General features: G+C 34.2%; 1 protein-coding gene across 2 annotated transcripts in view; it reads right to left on the bottom strand.

The window, feature by feature from the left end:
- Egfr (epidermal growth factor receptor) overlaps window positions 1-16,327 on the bottom strand; it is a 282,040-nt gene that overhangs the window by 102,533 nt on the left and 163,180 nt on the right. The window contains exon 1 of one of the 2 annotated variants that reach the window (XM_088267438.1): window positions 9,416-10,518. The exons of the other annotated variant lie outside the window; for it this stretch is intronic. The gene's annotated coding sequence lies outside the window, so the exon portion shown is untranslated. Of the gene's footprint in view, window positions 1-9,415; window positions 10,519-16,327 lie in introns of those variants that run through there. 2 annotated transcript variants of the gene reach the window in all.

Raw genomic sequence — 16,327 nt, 5'->3', positions numbered from 1 at the left:
TAACATCTCATCAAAGATATAGAAGAATATAGAAGTCCGGGCATTTACGGGGCTGACGATAGTAACAGGCTGGTTTAAGTGATCACTTCACACACGTGTAACATTCACCGATTCTTTCCATTATAGACAACCACACTACTCAAATTCTAGGAAGTTCTATATACTTATATGAACCAATTTCGAAACATTGCTCTTGAATCACTAGAACTTTACTAGAGACATATATTGGTGAGTGAATGCCCAGACTTCCATATTCTTCTTCATCTTTGATGAGATGTCAAAAATAATATGAAAATAACTCCTTTAGTAGGATATAATCCAGATTTGTGAATAAGTATTTGGACACACTGAAAATATTGCAGATGTTTCGATAACTTTCTAAATAACGGCGCAGTTGCCAACTGCGGTAATCTATGCACCACCGAGTGAAGGACGATAGCATTTGGTCTTCATTATACAAATTGATAATTAAAGCATTAAAAATGCATTCTTAACCATTTGTCACCTTGTTTTTTTATGTCACTATTTCTTATTTAAAAAAATGATTATATGTTCCCAACCAAAATAATGATTAGCTTATTGTCAGGTTATCGGCAAAGTGGGGAATTTCGTATTTTCAAATAAAAACAAATATTAATTTTCAGTTGATAAAACATTTTTTTTTAAAGAGTGCGGATATTACGTGAGTATAAAAAAAGGTAATGATAATATAAAATATAAAGTCTTTAAAGTAAAAACAATAATACAATGCAACTTTTTAGAAAAATATATAAAATTAAAAACAAGTGCATTCTTAATGGTGTACTAAAGTAAATATACAAAGTCTTTTTAAAGTACGCCAAAGGGGTGTGCGAGAGTCAGACATGTGGTCTGCAGACATTAAAAAAAAAGAATATATATATATATATATATATATATATATATATATATATATATATATATATATATATATATATATATATATATATATATATATATATATTGTATATATATATATATATATATATATATATATATATATATATATATATGTGTGTATATTATTTTTAGCTCCTTACATTTCAAAAACTCTTTTCTTTCCAAAACCACGTTTTAATTTATTAGAAAAATTTATTTTCTCAATAACAAAATGGTTTTTAAGCAAAAAAAAAATTACGTTAAATGTTTATTTATTAAAACTTCATGCACGGAAAAGAAATAAGTACATTGGCTCGTCTAAAAGCAATATCTTCCAACCAACCAAAATGTTACCCGGGTTGAAATAAAATGAAGTTACGGGCTATCGATTACCCGCCTTAAGATTCCAAATAGATTTGTGAATGCCTAGTTGCAACTCCGGGCAATTAGAACTAAATAGAAATACTTAGGAAATTAAGATTTTCATGAAATGATTAGACAATCACCTTTTTGGTGATATCTATCAATTTTTGATGTAAGTTGTTTTTACAACATTTTGAGTGTGTCCAAATACTTGTTCACAAAATCTGAATATTACTTTTCTCTAATCGCTGACTGGATAGAATCCATGTATGACTTTCCAAGGCTCTGGCTTGATTGTTTTCTATTAGTTTTTACTTTTATTTTTTAAGCTACATATAATATATATAGTAGTGTGAAGCATATTTCGATTGTACACACATACACACTCGTACATACATGTGTGATGCACACAGTGAACACCTTGATAAAACTTTTTTCGTATTAGTCAATATTGACATTCCACATATCCCCGACATAATATTCTGGCAGACCGAGAAACAGTTAAGGAGAGCTATTCTCTATTCTCTCAGATCAACTAATTTAGCTTAAAACTAAACGTGGGTCCATCAATTTTTTACTAATATTAATTAGTCTTAAGGAAGAATCTGTTTGCTTCGAAACCGGTCGACATAAAAATGAAACAATAATAAAAAAAAATAAAAAAAAATAAAAATAAAAAACCCTTATCCGCACCCAATGGTGTATAGGGCACTGCGTCATAAAAACGCAGTGTTATCTTGATCGTTTACACATGAAGGAAAGGTGATCAGCCTTCCGCTTCAGGTACCAGTCCAGGGTAATATTGAATAAATATTACAGTGAAAAAATCACTTATATTTATTTTACCAACTTTGGGAATCGAACCCGGGACCTCCAGAACGGTAGCCGAGCGTGCTGGCCAATACACTACGGAGGCGACAAACGTATATAATAAAGTATATAATTATTTGAAATCGATCGTAGTGCATGGTCAGCATGCTCGGCTACCATTCTGGAGGTCCCGGGTTCGATTCCCAGGGAAGGGTCAAATAAATATAAGTGAATTTTTCACTCTAATATTTATTCGATACTACCCTGGACTAGTACCTGAAGCGGAGGGCTGATCACCTTTCCTTCATGTGTAAACGATCAAGATAACACTGCGTTTATATGATGCAGTGCCCTATGCACCATTGGGGAGCGGATGAGGGATTGAGGAAGAAGAAGAAGAGATTTGAAACAAAGTTATTTCGCAAGTCCCACTTATGTATATATCCAACATTGAGATAACTTAATAGCTAACTTGATAGCCATTGAGATAACTTGATAGCCATTCAAAAGAAGAAGAAGAAGAACATTGAGTTAATCAATATTTAAGCTAAACTTACACAATAGTGTGTAAAATATTAGCAGGTGGTTTGGGTAAAATAGCGCCATTGTGTTATATTTAAATTGGTTTCCAAATATTATGTGTAATGTGCTTGGCAAGATGGTGAGAATCATCGACATGTTCGCGACCATCTGATCACACACATGTGGAATTAGTAGGTGGAATTTAAAGTGGGGACAATTTCAACCAGTATTTCTGAAACGATTTCTTTTTTAACATTATAATTTATTATTAATTTGATCAATTTATGTATGTACTAAACATTGGAAATAATACAAAACAAATGACCTATGAATAACATCGTCTGGTTCTGGTTCCAACCCTTATGTATGGAAGCGAAGCATGGAGTTGGCAAAAGAAGGATTAAAGCAGACTGAATGCAGTCGAAATGCGATCCCTCAGACGAATGTGTGGCAAAACGATGTTTGATAGATGTTCGAATGATGAAACAAGGAAAGAATGCAATGCTGAGATAAGTATTATCGATAAAATTAAGAAAGGTGTGTTGAGATGGTTTGGACATGTGGAACGTATGAGTGAGGAAAGAACGGTTAAACAAAAGACCGAGGGAAACCTGTCACAATCAGGTATGTCAAATGCTCGAAAGCGGCTGGGTCAGGGGTCGTAATAATCGTCGGGTATGTATGAGGAGATGCATGAATGTAGAAGAGGCTAAGAATGTTTGCAAAGACAGAGTGGTGTGGCGTTCGATTCTCTCTGCCTACCCCTGCGGGGAAGCAGCGTGATGGTTAGTTAGTTAGTATTAATAACATCGTCAATATATATTATACATTGAAGGTTTAACTAAGAGGTAACTGTTACTTTTTTCTGTCAATTTGTCAAATAAGAAATAATTAACCAAATTTATCCTTTGATTATCGATTACCTTTAAATGATTGAATCCAATAATCGATTTTTTTAACGACTTTTTTTAAATTTGTCGTTAATGAATTCGATTATTTTACTATATCGCCCATGTCTTCAATACATTGTCTTTGAAAACTGGACAAATTACACTGTCATTGATAGGTGCTTCAATTGGTAATACTGATATTAATGGTTTGTGATATCTAAAACATGAGATGTATGTCCAGGATTCGATATTTTCGACGATATCTCGATATAACGAGAAAAAATCTTTTGTAGTTCCAGATTTGATTGTTGATTCGACAGGATTGTTTTTTTATGTACAGATCAATTTTTTGCGAAGATAGTTCATGTGTTAGTTCATCCACTTAGGAATTATTTTTACTTTTTGAGATCTCAACATAGATGAAGATGATATAGACGTCTGGGCATATACAAGCAGGGTGGATGTCAGGTAAGCCCTGTAAATGCCCAGACTTCCATATTCTTCCTCATCTATGTTGAATGTAAAAATAAAGTGCATGATTCACATACACATAGCTAATAAACACTTAAATAATCTTGATTGATTTTAAACAATCTTCTCAGCGGTTTTTTCCTCTCTGCCTGCTATTTCCCGACCCACAGATTGAGAAGGGCAGTCGTATAGTATCCCCGTTATTAATTAAGTACTTTCATGTAACCGCATACACTAAAGTAATGTCGCTATTTATACGAAATTCGAGTGCAGTAGGAACGAAACAAATTAGATATACTATAGGTACATACAATACCAGAAACACAGCTGGGATTCCGTACGGAAGTTAACATTTTACCAACGCAAGAGAGATAACTTTGACGTTACTTATGGACACTCATTTCTAATGATACTGTCCATTTTAAAACGGATTGTCGATCACCATTGGCAGGATTTAAATGAAACAGCAATTAATTTTACAATGATGTTTTTTATAAATTATTACTATTGAAATTGTAAACCAGAACACTCGTTTTTTACCAATTGAGTTATATTTATTTTAATATTAGATTTGGGCTTCCATCTTCGGGTGTGAATAAAAACTAAAGCATAAATAATTGAAATATTATTTTTGACATCTCAACAAAGGTGACGAATAATCTAGATTTGTGAGCAAGTATTTGAACACACTCAAAATGTTGCAAATAATTGAAATATTAACTTCCATATGGATTCAATGCCTTGCTGGCTATTAAAAGTATTTATATTATCATACTTATTTATGAGGCGAATGTGACTAGTAATAGAAGCAGTGAAAGATCTAGGAAAACTTGTCATGGTGATGGATAGTGATGTATTTAATTTTCCATTGGTCGATTTAAGATTGATGTCGCATTGATCATGACTAGATTTATTTTTTTATCAGAATTTGTCATTATTTTCGGTGTCTATTTTATAGAACACTGTCCATTTTATAGAACGCTTACCCTGAACTGTTTTTGATACCACCGCCTTCTCGACATTTTTCTAGGGAATAAGTCCAATTTTGAACCATCACCGCGCTTCCCCGCAGAAGTAGGCAGAGAGAATAGAACGCAACACTAAACTGTTTTTGCAAACAATCTTTACGTCTACCACATTCGTGCATCTCCTCATACATTCCGGCCGTTTGTTTCGACTCCTGACTTGACCACGTTCAAGTATTTTAAGTATTTGACCGTGCCAAGTTTTTCTCGATATTCCCCTGCTTCTAGTGCCAACCACATCTTACTCATAAATATGTTTTACATTTATTAATTTTCTCATTACCAATAATGAAATGTCATCCTCATAATCTTCGATTAATTACAATGGCTAGTTTCTTTCGACGTAGACAAAAAAATGTTCAGGAATACTCTACGGGTTGTTTATATATCATGATTTTTTTTTTTGGTTTGTAAATGAAAATATTTTGATACAACTATTTCGATAAGGCGTCTTCGGACCTTACCTATTAAAAAATAAAGAAAAAAATTAACGTCTACCCAAAGATGTTCCAAAAGCGCATGTGTGTGCAACATTTTGTTGAGTAAAACTTCCATTTTAATGTATTTTGAAAGAGTTGAAATATCAATGTAATTCAATACAATACAAAAATAATTTGATTTTTATATACGTGTACACATATGTAAAACTTTCCATATTTTTCCTTACATTATACGTTTCGAATAAAGACACAAGCTGTGCCTATCTCATATTATGTTAATAGGCTGTACCTTCCCCATGAATTCATAGACGTATAGATATCGCAAGAGGTATGAAAACGGTTTTCTAGGGATGGAAAGATTAACAAAGATATAGAGAAGAGAGCCAATGCTGGGAATAGAGTGAATGGTGCACTGAAATCGTTATAGCAAATAAATACCCATCAGCGAAAGCTAAACTGGCAGTACACTAATGCCTAATGAAGCATGTAGTTTGCAAGAAGGATGAAAGGAAATTGAATGATAGATGTTCGGATGGTGAAATAAGGAAAGAATGTAAGGCTGAGATAAACATTATCGATAAAATTAAGAAAGGTGTGTTGAGATGCTTTAGACACGCGTTACGAATGGGCGAAGAAAGAACAGTAAAATAAATTTATGAGGTGAATGTTGTTGGAAATAGGAGCAGAGGAAGACTTGGCATAATCAAGTATTTCAAAAACTTGGAGTGGTCAGATCAAAAGTCGGATTAATCGACGGGTATGCTTGAGAAGATGCACAAATGTGGAAGAGGCGGAGATTGTTTACAAAGACAAAGTGGTATAGCGTTCTTTTCTCTCTGCCTATCCCTGCGAAAAAGAGAGGTGACGGTTAGTTAGCTGTTTTTCTCTTTCTCTATACGTTATATCTTTTTTCTCTCTCATGTAGCGAAATGTACCTTGTGAACGTGACGCGTCCTTGAAATTTCATTCGCACTTTTCGTCCAATTATCGAAACGCCGCCAAGTAGTTTCAGTTAAAAAAATGTCAAAAATGAAATCCTACGAGAAACGTTATAAAAATGGTTGCTTACCCCTTCTAAGAGGCTTCCTTACATCGCGGCTTGATAGCGGGCATAATATAACATTAATTTTAAAAGATGACTCGTCATAATCCGCGAACGTCATATCGGATACCTTGGTAAGCAGTAAGTACACTGCGTATACTCTACTATTCGGATTAAATTCCAAGTAAATACTAATATCAGTAAACTTTAATTTGCCTTACATCATTTTTGACATCCCAACGTAGGTGGAAAAGAATATGGAAGTCAGGGCATTTTTGAGGGGTTACGAGTCATAAATTAAAGGGCTGGTTAAAGTGAGAACTTAATACACGTGTAACGTTCACCAATGCTACTCATGATTGACAACCACACTACTCAAATTCTTGACTTTGACTCCCATATTCTTCTTTATCCATGTTGAGATGTCAAAAATAATGTAAAAATAAATGGTAATTGGAGATAATCCAGATTTGTGAACAAGTATTTGGACACACTCAAAATGCTGTAAATTAATTTCCCTTCTTGAAACTCATAATGAAATTTTATAACGTTTTGGGTATGTATTTTATAAAAAGAATTAACGTATTTAACTGACGAGATTTTTAAAATCCTTTGTAATAGTACTCGCAGTGTATTGTAAATTATACGTTTAAATCTTGATATTTTAGTTGCGTTTATTCGTAGAGTGTATTTACACATTTATTGATTTAATAGCGACTTAATCATAAACATTGATAAAGAAATGAAAATATTACAGCGATAATACCAAAAACATGTCGTAAGCAGTGTTTGAACAGCAGAGAGTTACTGCGATATTGATTAACTGTCGGCCAGTTATAATTCGACTCATAAGGGGCTATTCTTAAGTTTATTCAATCCTATTTCTATCGGCGATTCGAACCAGACTATGTTGCCCTACTGTCTGAATGTTCATTTTACTGAAAAAAAAAGGATTCGTGTTCTTTACCGCGTAGAAGTGATCTTAATTTTGCTACATCGTTGAATGCTACGCATTCCATGGACCGATATGGTCAGCAACGTGATCGAGAGCAGGTAGACAGTTGCTTACTGATATCAAGGTCCGGAAGGTGTCCTATCTGGAGTATGAGCTGAGAGGAGTTCTTTTAATGAGGATAGCCTGGAACGACTGGTTGTGATCACTAGCCTGGAGGCTTCCAGTTAATAATAATAATATAATAATTTGGATAATTTGTATAGCGCCATTTTCGTAAAATACTACCTCAAGGGCGCTTATAAAGACAGAGTTAATAATGATAATAATAATAGAATGATGATGATAATGATAGACAAAAAATAAATGGATTAAAATGTCGTCAATCGGTCTCGGGCCGTCGAGTCTGGAACGAGGAAATGATGAGCCAACAAATGAAAACGCCTTCCTCTTGATCCCATGGGCTGGAGAATGGCCAAGGTGTTGGGCAGGACGCCTTCACGCTGGAGGACAGCTTGTTGAGCTCCTCGTCATTGTGGATGGCCAACTTCCAACTTCCAGACTAGCAGAGTTCAAACAGGACTTCACTTTGATCCTGTTTTACCGCCCTTCCGTGATCCGACATGATGGTTTTGTCTCAGAGGTTTTCCTCTTACACTTTCATACGAATGTGAGCTGGCGTAATTGAGGTATTCAAGGTTGTAGTTCGATTTCATAAAATATAACCGTTTTAGCACATGTTCTAGGATCGTTATTATTTTTGCACTTTTTTTTTAGTTAAGGCAGCAGCAGGCACCTCGGTGGTTGGAGCGCAGTCAGGGGATAGCTGGGGAAGAGTCATTGCTTCCACAAGGGTCACAACCCTCAGTAATGAGGAGTTAGATAACGGAGAAGAGAGAGATTAGAGGAGAGGGATGTATGAGATATTGCATATGATGTATGAGATATTGAATCATAAAAGGCAAATGAGAGGTTCGACGAGGTATGGGCAAAAGATAGGTCTCCTGGCTCCGGAATATGCGAGATGGCGCTGTCTAGAGCTGCCGAAAGGACAATTACTCTCAAGTGATCGACTAGGGGTTATCTGAATCGGGAAGTGAACTTAAATTTATCTGCAATCGCCTTATCTACGCAGATAACGCCTTTGTTATATACCACCTGGTCCGAATTCTTATCCATTCACAGTGCTAGCTCTATTCTCTAGAAGTTGTAACACGAAAAACAGTAAATGAACGCAATCCCACAGTGTGATTCGTCTTCTATCTGTCATCGTCAGTTGAATATTCGCATTTTTCAACAAAGGTATTGATTGTTTGACATTTTTCATCGAGTAAAGCAAAATATTTTTATATTATACTAACTGAAGCAACCACGCGTTGCTGCGGCTCAGTTTGGTAAATTGGAAAATAGAGAAAATTGAGAGCTTACATACATTTCTAATGTGGTTAATTTCACAATTCATGTGAAGGAATGAATATATTAAAAATCTTCTAAACAACAACATTAAATGTTTAGTGATACTAGCTATCTAAACGCACGCTGTCCGCTATGAGCGTTAAGTATTGCGTATGTTGCTGTTGCGTTCAACAGATGGCGCTGCCATTGCGGTAAAAAATCAAATTAAAATAAATTATCTTACTTACATGAAGACACCTGCGCTTCAGGGCCAGTCCAGGGTAATATTTAATAAATATTAGAAAGTAAAAGCACTAATATTCGTTTTCACCCCCTCCCCCCCGGGAATCAAACTTTCACACGCTAACCATTAAACCATAGAGGCGGATAATGATAAAGTATTATATTATGTTTGGTATATTATGTCTGTCGCACGATGTCAGTGTTAAATTTGATAATTGGTTGGATAAAACTATTACCTGTTAATAAATAAGGGCGATTCAATATTACAGTATATACATACGAGGAGGCATCTTGCACTAAAAACCCTTTCAGAGCATTTTTATATTAAATAATAATAAACACAATAGTAGTAATTGGACACTAACCTTTGCTGGATGGCTTCAATGTCTTCGGAGAATCCACGGGATTCAGAACAGCATTATAAACATAAAAGATAACTCCGCATGGGTACCGAAAAATACGGTAACGTACAATATTTTTATTATGAAACACTCTCGGATCATGATGCCGATTATAATCTTGAATTCTAGTCGCGGGAAAAACGATAAGTCCTTTTGCGATGCGAATATCGAAACGTACTTATAAACGAAACATCAAAAATGTACCCAGCAAGATTTATCTGCGTATGCGCAAAACAAAACATACGAACGTGTGTACCAGTTATATTATGAAACGAAAAATTAAACTTAAATAAAAGCGAACAATTTAAAGTCAACATAAGAAGAAATATATGTATACGCTAAAGAAAATACACATACACACGTACACGTAAACGTAGATACATAAGTATACAAAGATATAAAATATCACTATGAAACAAACGTTATCCTCATTTCTGGCGAGGGAAAAAAATAACGTAAACAAATAAATAAAATAATTTATAAATATATCATAGCGTGTTACTGACATGATGATGATTTTTTTCACAACTAAGTAAATAATAAACCAGTAAAGCAAGTTGAAAAACATTAAACCGATTTTATAATACTATATTTCGTTAAAGATGTTAGTATTTTGTTTTATTTGTTTTCTTATTACATTTTGATCAAATGAATACCTCATTGGGCTCTGCCCGTAAGGAGGTATTCACATTCGTCATTCACATTATGTATTTATTTGCACAGTATGGGATGTGGAACACTCTGTGTGTGTGTTGATTCCAATATATGAACAGAATTGAACTAATCCAATTATTGAAATGTTTTCTTGAACCTGGCGGTAGCATCCAATGGAAGAGTATCATTTTCGTCACTTTTCACGGGTTTTTCTTGAAAAGCAATATAAAATATTAAAAGCAATAAAAGGTATGGTTTCTCCATTCGGATCACAATTAAGGACTTATTTCAATGAGAATTTTTTGTTCAAGGCGAAGTGAGCGTTCTTGAAAATAATATAAAAAATGTAAAATTTGAAAATTAAAAAAATTAACAGTGTCGCTTTGGCTTTGAACGGGAGATTGGTCGAGTACCTGAAACAAAAAGAGAAAAAAAAAGTTAATATCAAATTTGTAGCACACAACATAATAACATATAGGCAAGGGCGCGCACAGAGTTTTTATTCAGGGAAGCAAGGGTTGGGTAAGGAAGTAGGTCGTGTTTCCAGGGTAGGCACTGCTTTTCTGCCTATATAGAATGCACACCCCTGCTTATAGATAAAAATGGGATGGTCAAAATTTGGATGACAATATAGGAAATGAATGTAAGGCTGACTTGGGGATATTTGAAAAGATTGAGAAGAGTTCTTTAAGGTGGTATGGACAAATGGAGCGAACAGATAACTAGAGAATGACTAAGAAAATATGTGAGGCGAATGTGAGCACAGAAAGCGAGAACAGAACGAGGACGGCCGAAAAAACTTGAAAGCATTATCATACCAATCAGAACCTAAAAACACGTGTGGCCCCTAACGCGCCCGATTGGTTTCTGAATTAGATGTCTACATGTTTCGACCAAATCCCCAACATGCGCCTGTAGCACCACGTCTCGATCGCACCAGCCGCCCCCGTTCTGCCTGCCCGATAGTTCATGTTTCGCTTCCATACAACAGTGAACAGGGCTAAGGACCTGTCATTGTGCTACCAACAGCAAAAATATAGTATGTAGTAGTGTGGTCGTTAGTTGCAGTACTAAACGCATTCGGAAACCAGTTACGAAAATGCAGTCAATATCAGTCAAGTCACTTATATAATATTCAAGATTGCATTGCTGTCAGCCACAGATCGACCAGGGCGAAATATGCTAGTCAATTTGCTTAAAAAAATAATACTACGTAATTATACATTGGAGTAGGCAGAGAGGATGGAACGCCTCACCCTTCTATCCTGACATACACTTCTAGCTTCCTTTATATCCATACATCTAGTTATACATGCCCTCCGATTACGCAGACTTTTGACACCACCAGATATTAGGTTCTGATAGATCTGATCGTGCCAAGTTCTTTTCGGCCGTCCTCGTTTTTTTCTTCCGCTCACATTCGCCACATATACTTTCTTTGTCATTATCTCGCTATCCATTCCCTCTACATGTCCATACCACCTTAAAGATCTGTTCTTAACCTGTATTGTTTATTTATATCTATATCGTTCATATTTTCAAAATAAGTTGTTTGATTTATTTAAAGCTATTTTTGTATAACGGACTTTCGGCTCTAATGTATACCCCCCCCCCCCGATAAGTTCGTTATATCGAGGTTTCTCTATACCTACAACAATATATTAGTCACATAAATTGAATGTTACGTTGACTCGAGGATTAAACAGAATATATAATACGTAGAAACCGGGACAATGTGAACTGCAAGGCCACCAGTGGTTCACTACATCTTATGAAAAATATATAATACAGTACTTCAAATGCATTTAGCAAAGTAAAAGGCAATATTATTAAACGTGACCAGGGGCGTACATTCCATACGGGCATTAAAACAGTGCATACCGTACCTTGAACGTGCCGTATAAACAAACAACCTGCGCCTACCCCATATTATGTTAATAGACGGCGCCTTCACTACGAATTTATAAACTTATTGATTTCACAAGAGGTGAAGAAAAATATATTTTAGGGATTGAAAGATTAAGAAAGAAAAAGAAAAGACATTGAATGCTAGGAACAGAGTGAATGGTGCTCTGTTCGATGAAATCACCGAATACCAAAACAAAACCCTAAAAGGGAAAGCTAATCTGGCAGTACACAACGGGTTCCTGGTACTGTCTTATACTCGTATGTATAGCAGTGAAGCATGGAGCTGGCAAAACAGTCGAAATCCGATCTATGACGGGCAAAACGATGTATGACAGATGTTCGAATGGTGAAATAAAGAATGAATGCAAGGCTGAGATAAGCATTATCGATAAAATTAAATAGGGTGTGTTGCGATAGTTTGACACGTGGTACAAATGATATGAGGAAATTACGGTTAAACAAATATATGAGGCGAATATAGTTGAAAATAGGAAGGAAGAAAGATCATGTATGTATAATACTTGGGCATGGTCAGGTCAGGAGTAGGGATAATCGTCGGGTATGTATGAGGAGATGCATGAATGCGGAAGAATGTTTGCTATGACAGATTATTTACGCACCGGGATACTTCTAGAAAATTTGGTGGCGGATTTACAAAATTAATAATTTCCAAGTTTGTAAATTAATAATTTACAAGTTTTTAATAATTTTAAATTTATAAATTAATAGTTTAATTAATAAATTTTAGATTAGCAGTGACAAGTATATTGAAAGCTTTCAAATGTAAATTCACAGTAAAATTGGGATACAATTTTATATTGTTTCACATTTTCAATAAATTTCGCAAATTAGTTTTAAAAAATTGCTTTGCAAGAGCAGATCTGTCAGGAAGCCTAGATGCTTCTGTATCAGATCTAGGCATGCGGTGGGACAGCTTTCAATATATCTACCTAACTCTGCGGGGAAGCGGCGTGATGGTTAGTTAGTTTTAGTCGACGAAAAATGGTAGACGATTTGAGATAATTGACGAAAAAAATCTGAGCACGCCACTGCTCGAATTTCATAGTTTGCATATATAAAAGGCATTTTGTATAATTGACGGTAATGTTCGTAGTGAATGTGCTATGTATAATAACATCATAATTCATAGTTTATAGTGCATTTAGGAGCGTATTCTCAAATGCTGTTAAAATTTTACCTTGTAACAAAACAATGTTTATATTATTTTTTAACATCTCATCAAAGATGAAGAAGAATATGGAAGTCTGGGCATTTACGGGGCTGACGACCGTCATCGGCTGGTTTAAGTGATCACTTTACACAAGTGTAACATTCACCAATTCTACCCATTATTGACAACCACACTACTCAAATTCTTGGATAGAACATATATATGCACCAATTTATATATATGAACCAATTTAGAAACCTTGTTCTTGAATCACTAGAACTTCACTAGAGACATCTATTGGCGAGATGAAAAGAAGCTTTTTTATTAAGCAGAAACTCTTATATTAGTATGTGAGGTCCGAATCCTGGATTATAATCACACACATGAGAAACGCCAGAAAATACCATTTTCATTTTTATTATTTAAGCTTATAATTTGACCAGATAATTTATTTACAACATTTTGACACGCTCAAAATGTTGTAAAACAATGTTTTGCAAAAAATACCGTCAAGTTGTATTTCATTTATAATGTATATCATTTTCTCACAAGGATAGAGGAAATTAGGTTTTTGTCAAATACAGAAGTAGCGTATAAAGTAGACGAAACTTTTATTTTAAAAAAAAACTTACAAATGATCGAATGGTGATATTAGAAAACGATGCATTATCGAACGAGTGAATAAATAACAGAACAAAAAAACGAGGCGAATGCGGTTGGAAATAGAAGCAGAGGAGGACCGAAAAAATTTGTCATGATCGAGTATTAAAAATATATCCAAATAAAATAATCGGCGGGTATGTATGAAGAGATGCACGAATATAGAAGAGGCGAAAATTGTTCGCAATAGCTGATTCGTATGGCGTTCAATTCTCTCTGCCTACCCCTACAGGGAAGCGCCCCGATGATTAGTAGTGTGTTTGTCAAGGTATGTTTTTAAAGGTACACATAGGTTTACGAAACTACGATTTTATTTTTTTTGGTTATGAATAAAAACAGGTCCATAGAAATATCTACATGCAAAATAAATACAAAACAAAACACGGACGTTTTCCTCGAAAACTTATATATACGTCTTCGAGATGTCGGCTGTTCAAATTTAAAACACAGTAAGGGACATTTTTTGTAGTAAGTTTTTTTTTGCATTTTTGGACTAAGTAGAGTCTACTTAGTCCATAAATGCAAAAAAAACTACTACAAAAATAATGTCCCTTACTGTGTTTTAAATTTGGACAGCCGATGTGTACATATTCATATTTATTGACCCGTCATTTGAACACGCGTTTTCTAAGCCGTAGTGTTAACATGGAAAATAAATTAGCGATTGATTTTTGTAACGAATCGGCAAAGCACATTGAAGATAACCGCCCAGAACGCATGCGTAAGTATTTCGATAGTTGTAAAAAATATTTATAAAAATACACGCAAAATGAAGCGTTCCGAAAATTAAAGATTTCATAATGATTAAAGAAAACACTTGTTTTTTACCACTTGAGTTTTATTATAGACTACATGTTTCAGAAGTTAAACTTCCATCATTCAGGTCTGTATAATAACTAAAATATAAAATATAAAATTGTTCTATAAATAAGGAGAAGGGAAAGTAAGGGGAAGGGGTTAGTCAAGGGGCGGAGTTAGAAAACAAAGGAAAAATGGAAAGCAAAGGTGAAGAATTTTGAAACAATATATTATGTAATAAATTATTATTAGAATTTAGGTTTTTTTTGGATTTCTAAATTTTCAAGATAATTCATAATTTGGCCTTTATATGGAACAAGGTGTAATAATTTTAATTTATGAGAGTAAATTTTTAAAGATTTCATACATTTATATTAAAATCTAATATTTAACTACGCACAGATGTACAAGTTAAATGTAAGATTGAAAGGTTCGAATGGTGAAATAAGGAAAGGAATTTAGTATTTTTTTTTTACTTTCCGTGTAAATTAAATCAATAAATAATGTTTATTTAAAATATACAATGATTGTCTTTCCAAAATGGAGGGTGGGGGTGGTTTGGTTAAAAATATTTTGGAGTAGGTTTGTTTAAGGTTTTGTCCGCCTCCGTAGTGTAATGGTCAGCACGCTCGGCTACCATTCTGGAGGTCCCGGGTTCGCAGGGGGTGTTAAATAAATATTAGTGATTTTTTCACTGTAATATTTATTCAATATTACCCTGGACTGGTACCTGAAGCGGAGGGCTGATCACCTTTCCTTCATGTGTAAACGATCAAGATAACACTGCATTTATATGAATGCACCTGGGGTGCGGATAAGGGTTTTATTTTATATTATTTATATTGGTTAAAAAAGTTCCCCGACCGCTGGTTTAACTGAATAAGGGTTGAGATTTAGGAATATATGAATTTAATAAACTTTTAAAATATCAATGGTATTTGTGAATACTGGTTTTAAAAATAAATCAATCAATGCTGATAAAACTGTAAAACTAATGTTTTCTTAAAAATGTGTAGAAGATACTGCTTGGCTTTATATATGGGTACAAGAATAACTAGATATTTGTGTTTTTACACTAGTCACTAGAGTAGTGGCCGGTGCTGAGGCCACCAATTAGTGTAGTGATAGCGAGTCGTTAATTACAAATGTCGGAATGTTTCACAAATGTTGAAATAACAGGTTGGTGACTGTCCACGTTCAAAATCCAACAACTACAAATTGTACAACATAAATCCTCTACAAAACCATCGACAACCGACTGTAATATATATTTACATATTGACTTTGCCTAACCTTATTAAAACATATCGAATTAAAAATAAAACACTCCTTTTACAGTACTTGACTTTTATATTTTATTACAAGTTTTGGAAGATACAGATGCTTCTATCTGCTGGTATAAATATAAACCAAGTTAATAATTACATCTGTAGATGGAATCATATGTAACTTCTGAAATTAATCATAATAAAATATAAAACTAGTGATATATGTTAAAACAATTAATTTACTTTTTACTTAATCACTTCATACCACAAAGTGAATGCCGAAACAATAAATAATATAAAAGCATATCGTGGTATTTTAACTAAACGCATAGTTACATTCATAGTTATATGTTTTATGTTATTGCGAACTGATATTTTAATACGTTATTTTTGGACAGTTACTTGATTGTGACGTTT

Source organism: Brachycentrus maculatus, unplaced genomic scaffold (genome assembly GCF_059751285.1).
Source record: "Brachycentrus maculatus isolate JH-2025_06_01 unplaced genomic scaffold, ASM5975128v1 h1tg000018l, whole genome shotgun sequence".
Classification (NCBI taxonomy): Eukaryota; Metazoa; Arthropoda; class Insecta; order Trichoptera; family Brachycentridae; genus Brachycentrus; species Brachycentrus maculatus.
The sequence above is the reverse complement of the archived record's forward strand: the minus strand, read 5'-3'. Positions and strand labels throughout refer to the sequence as shown.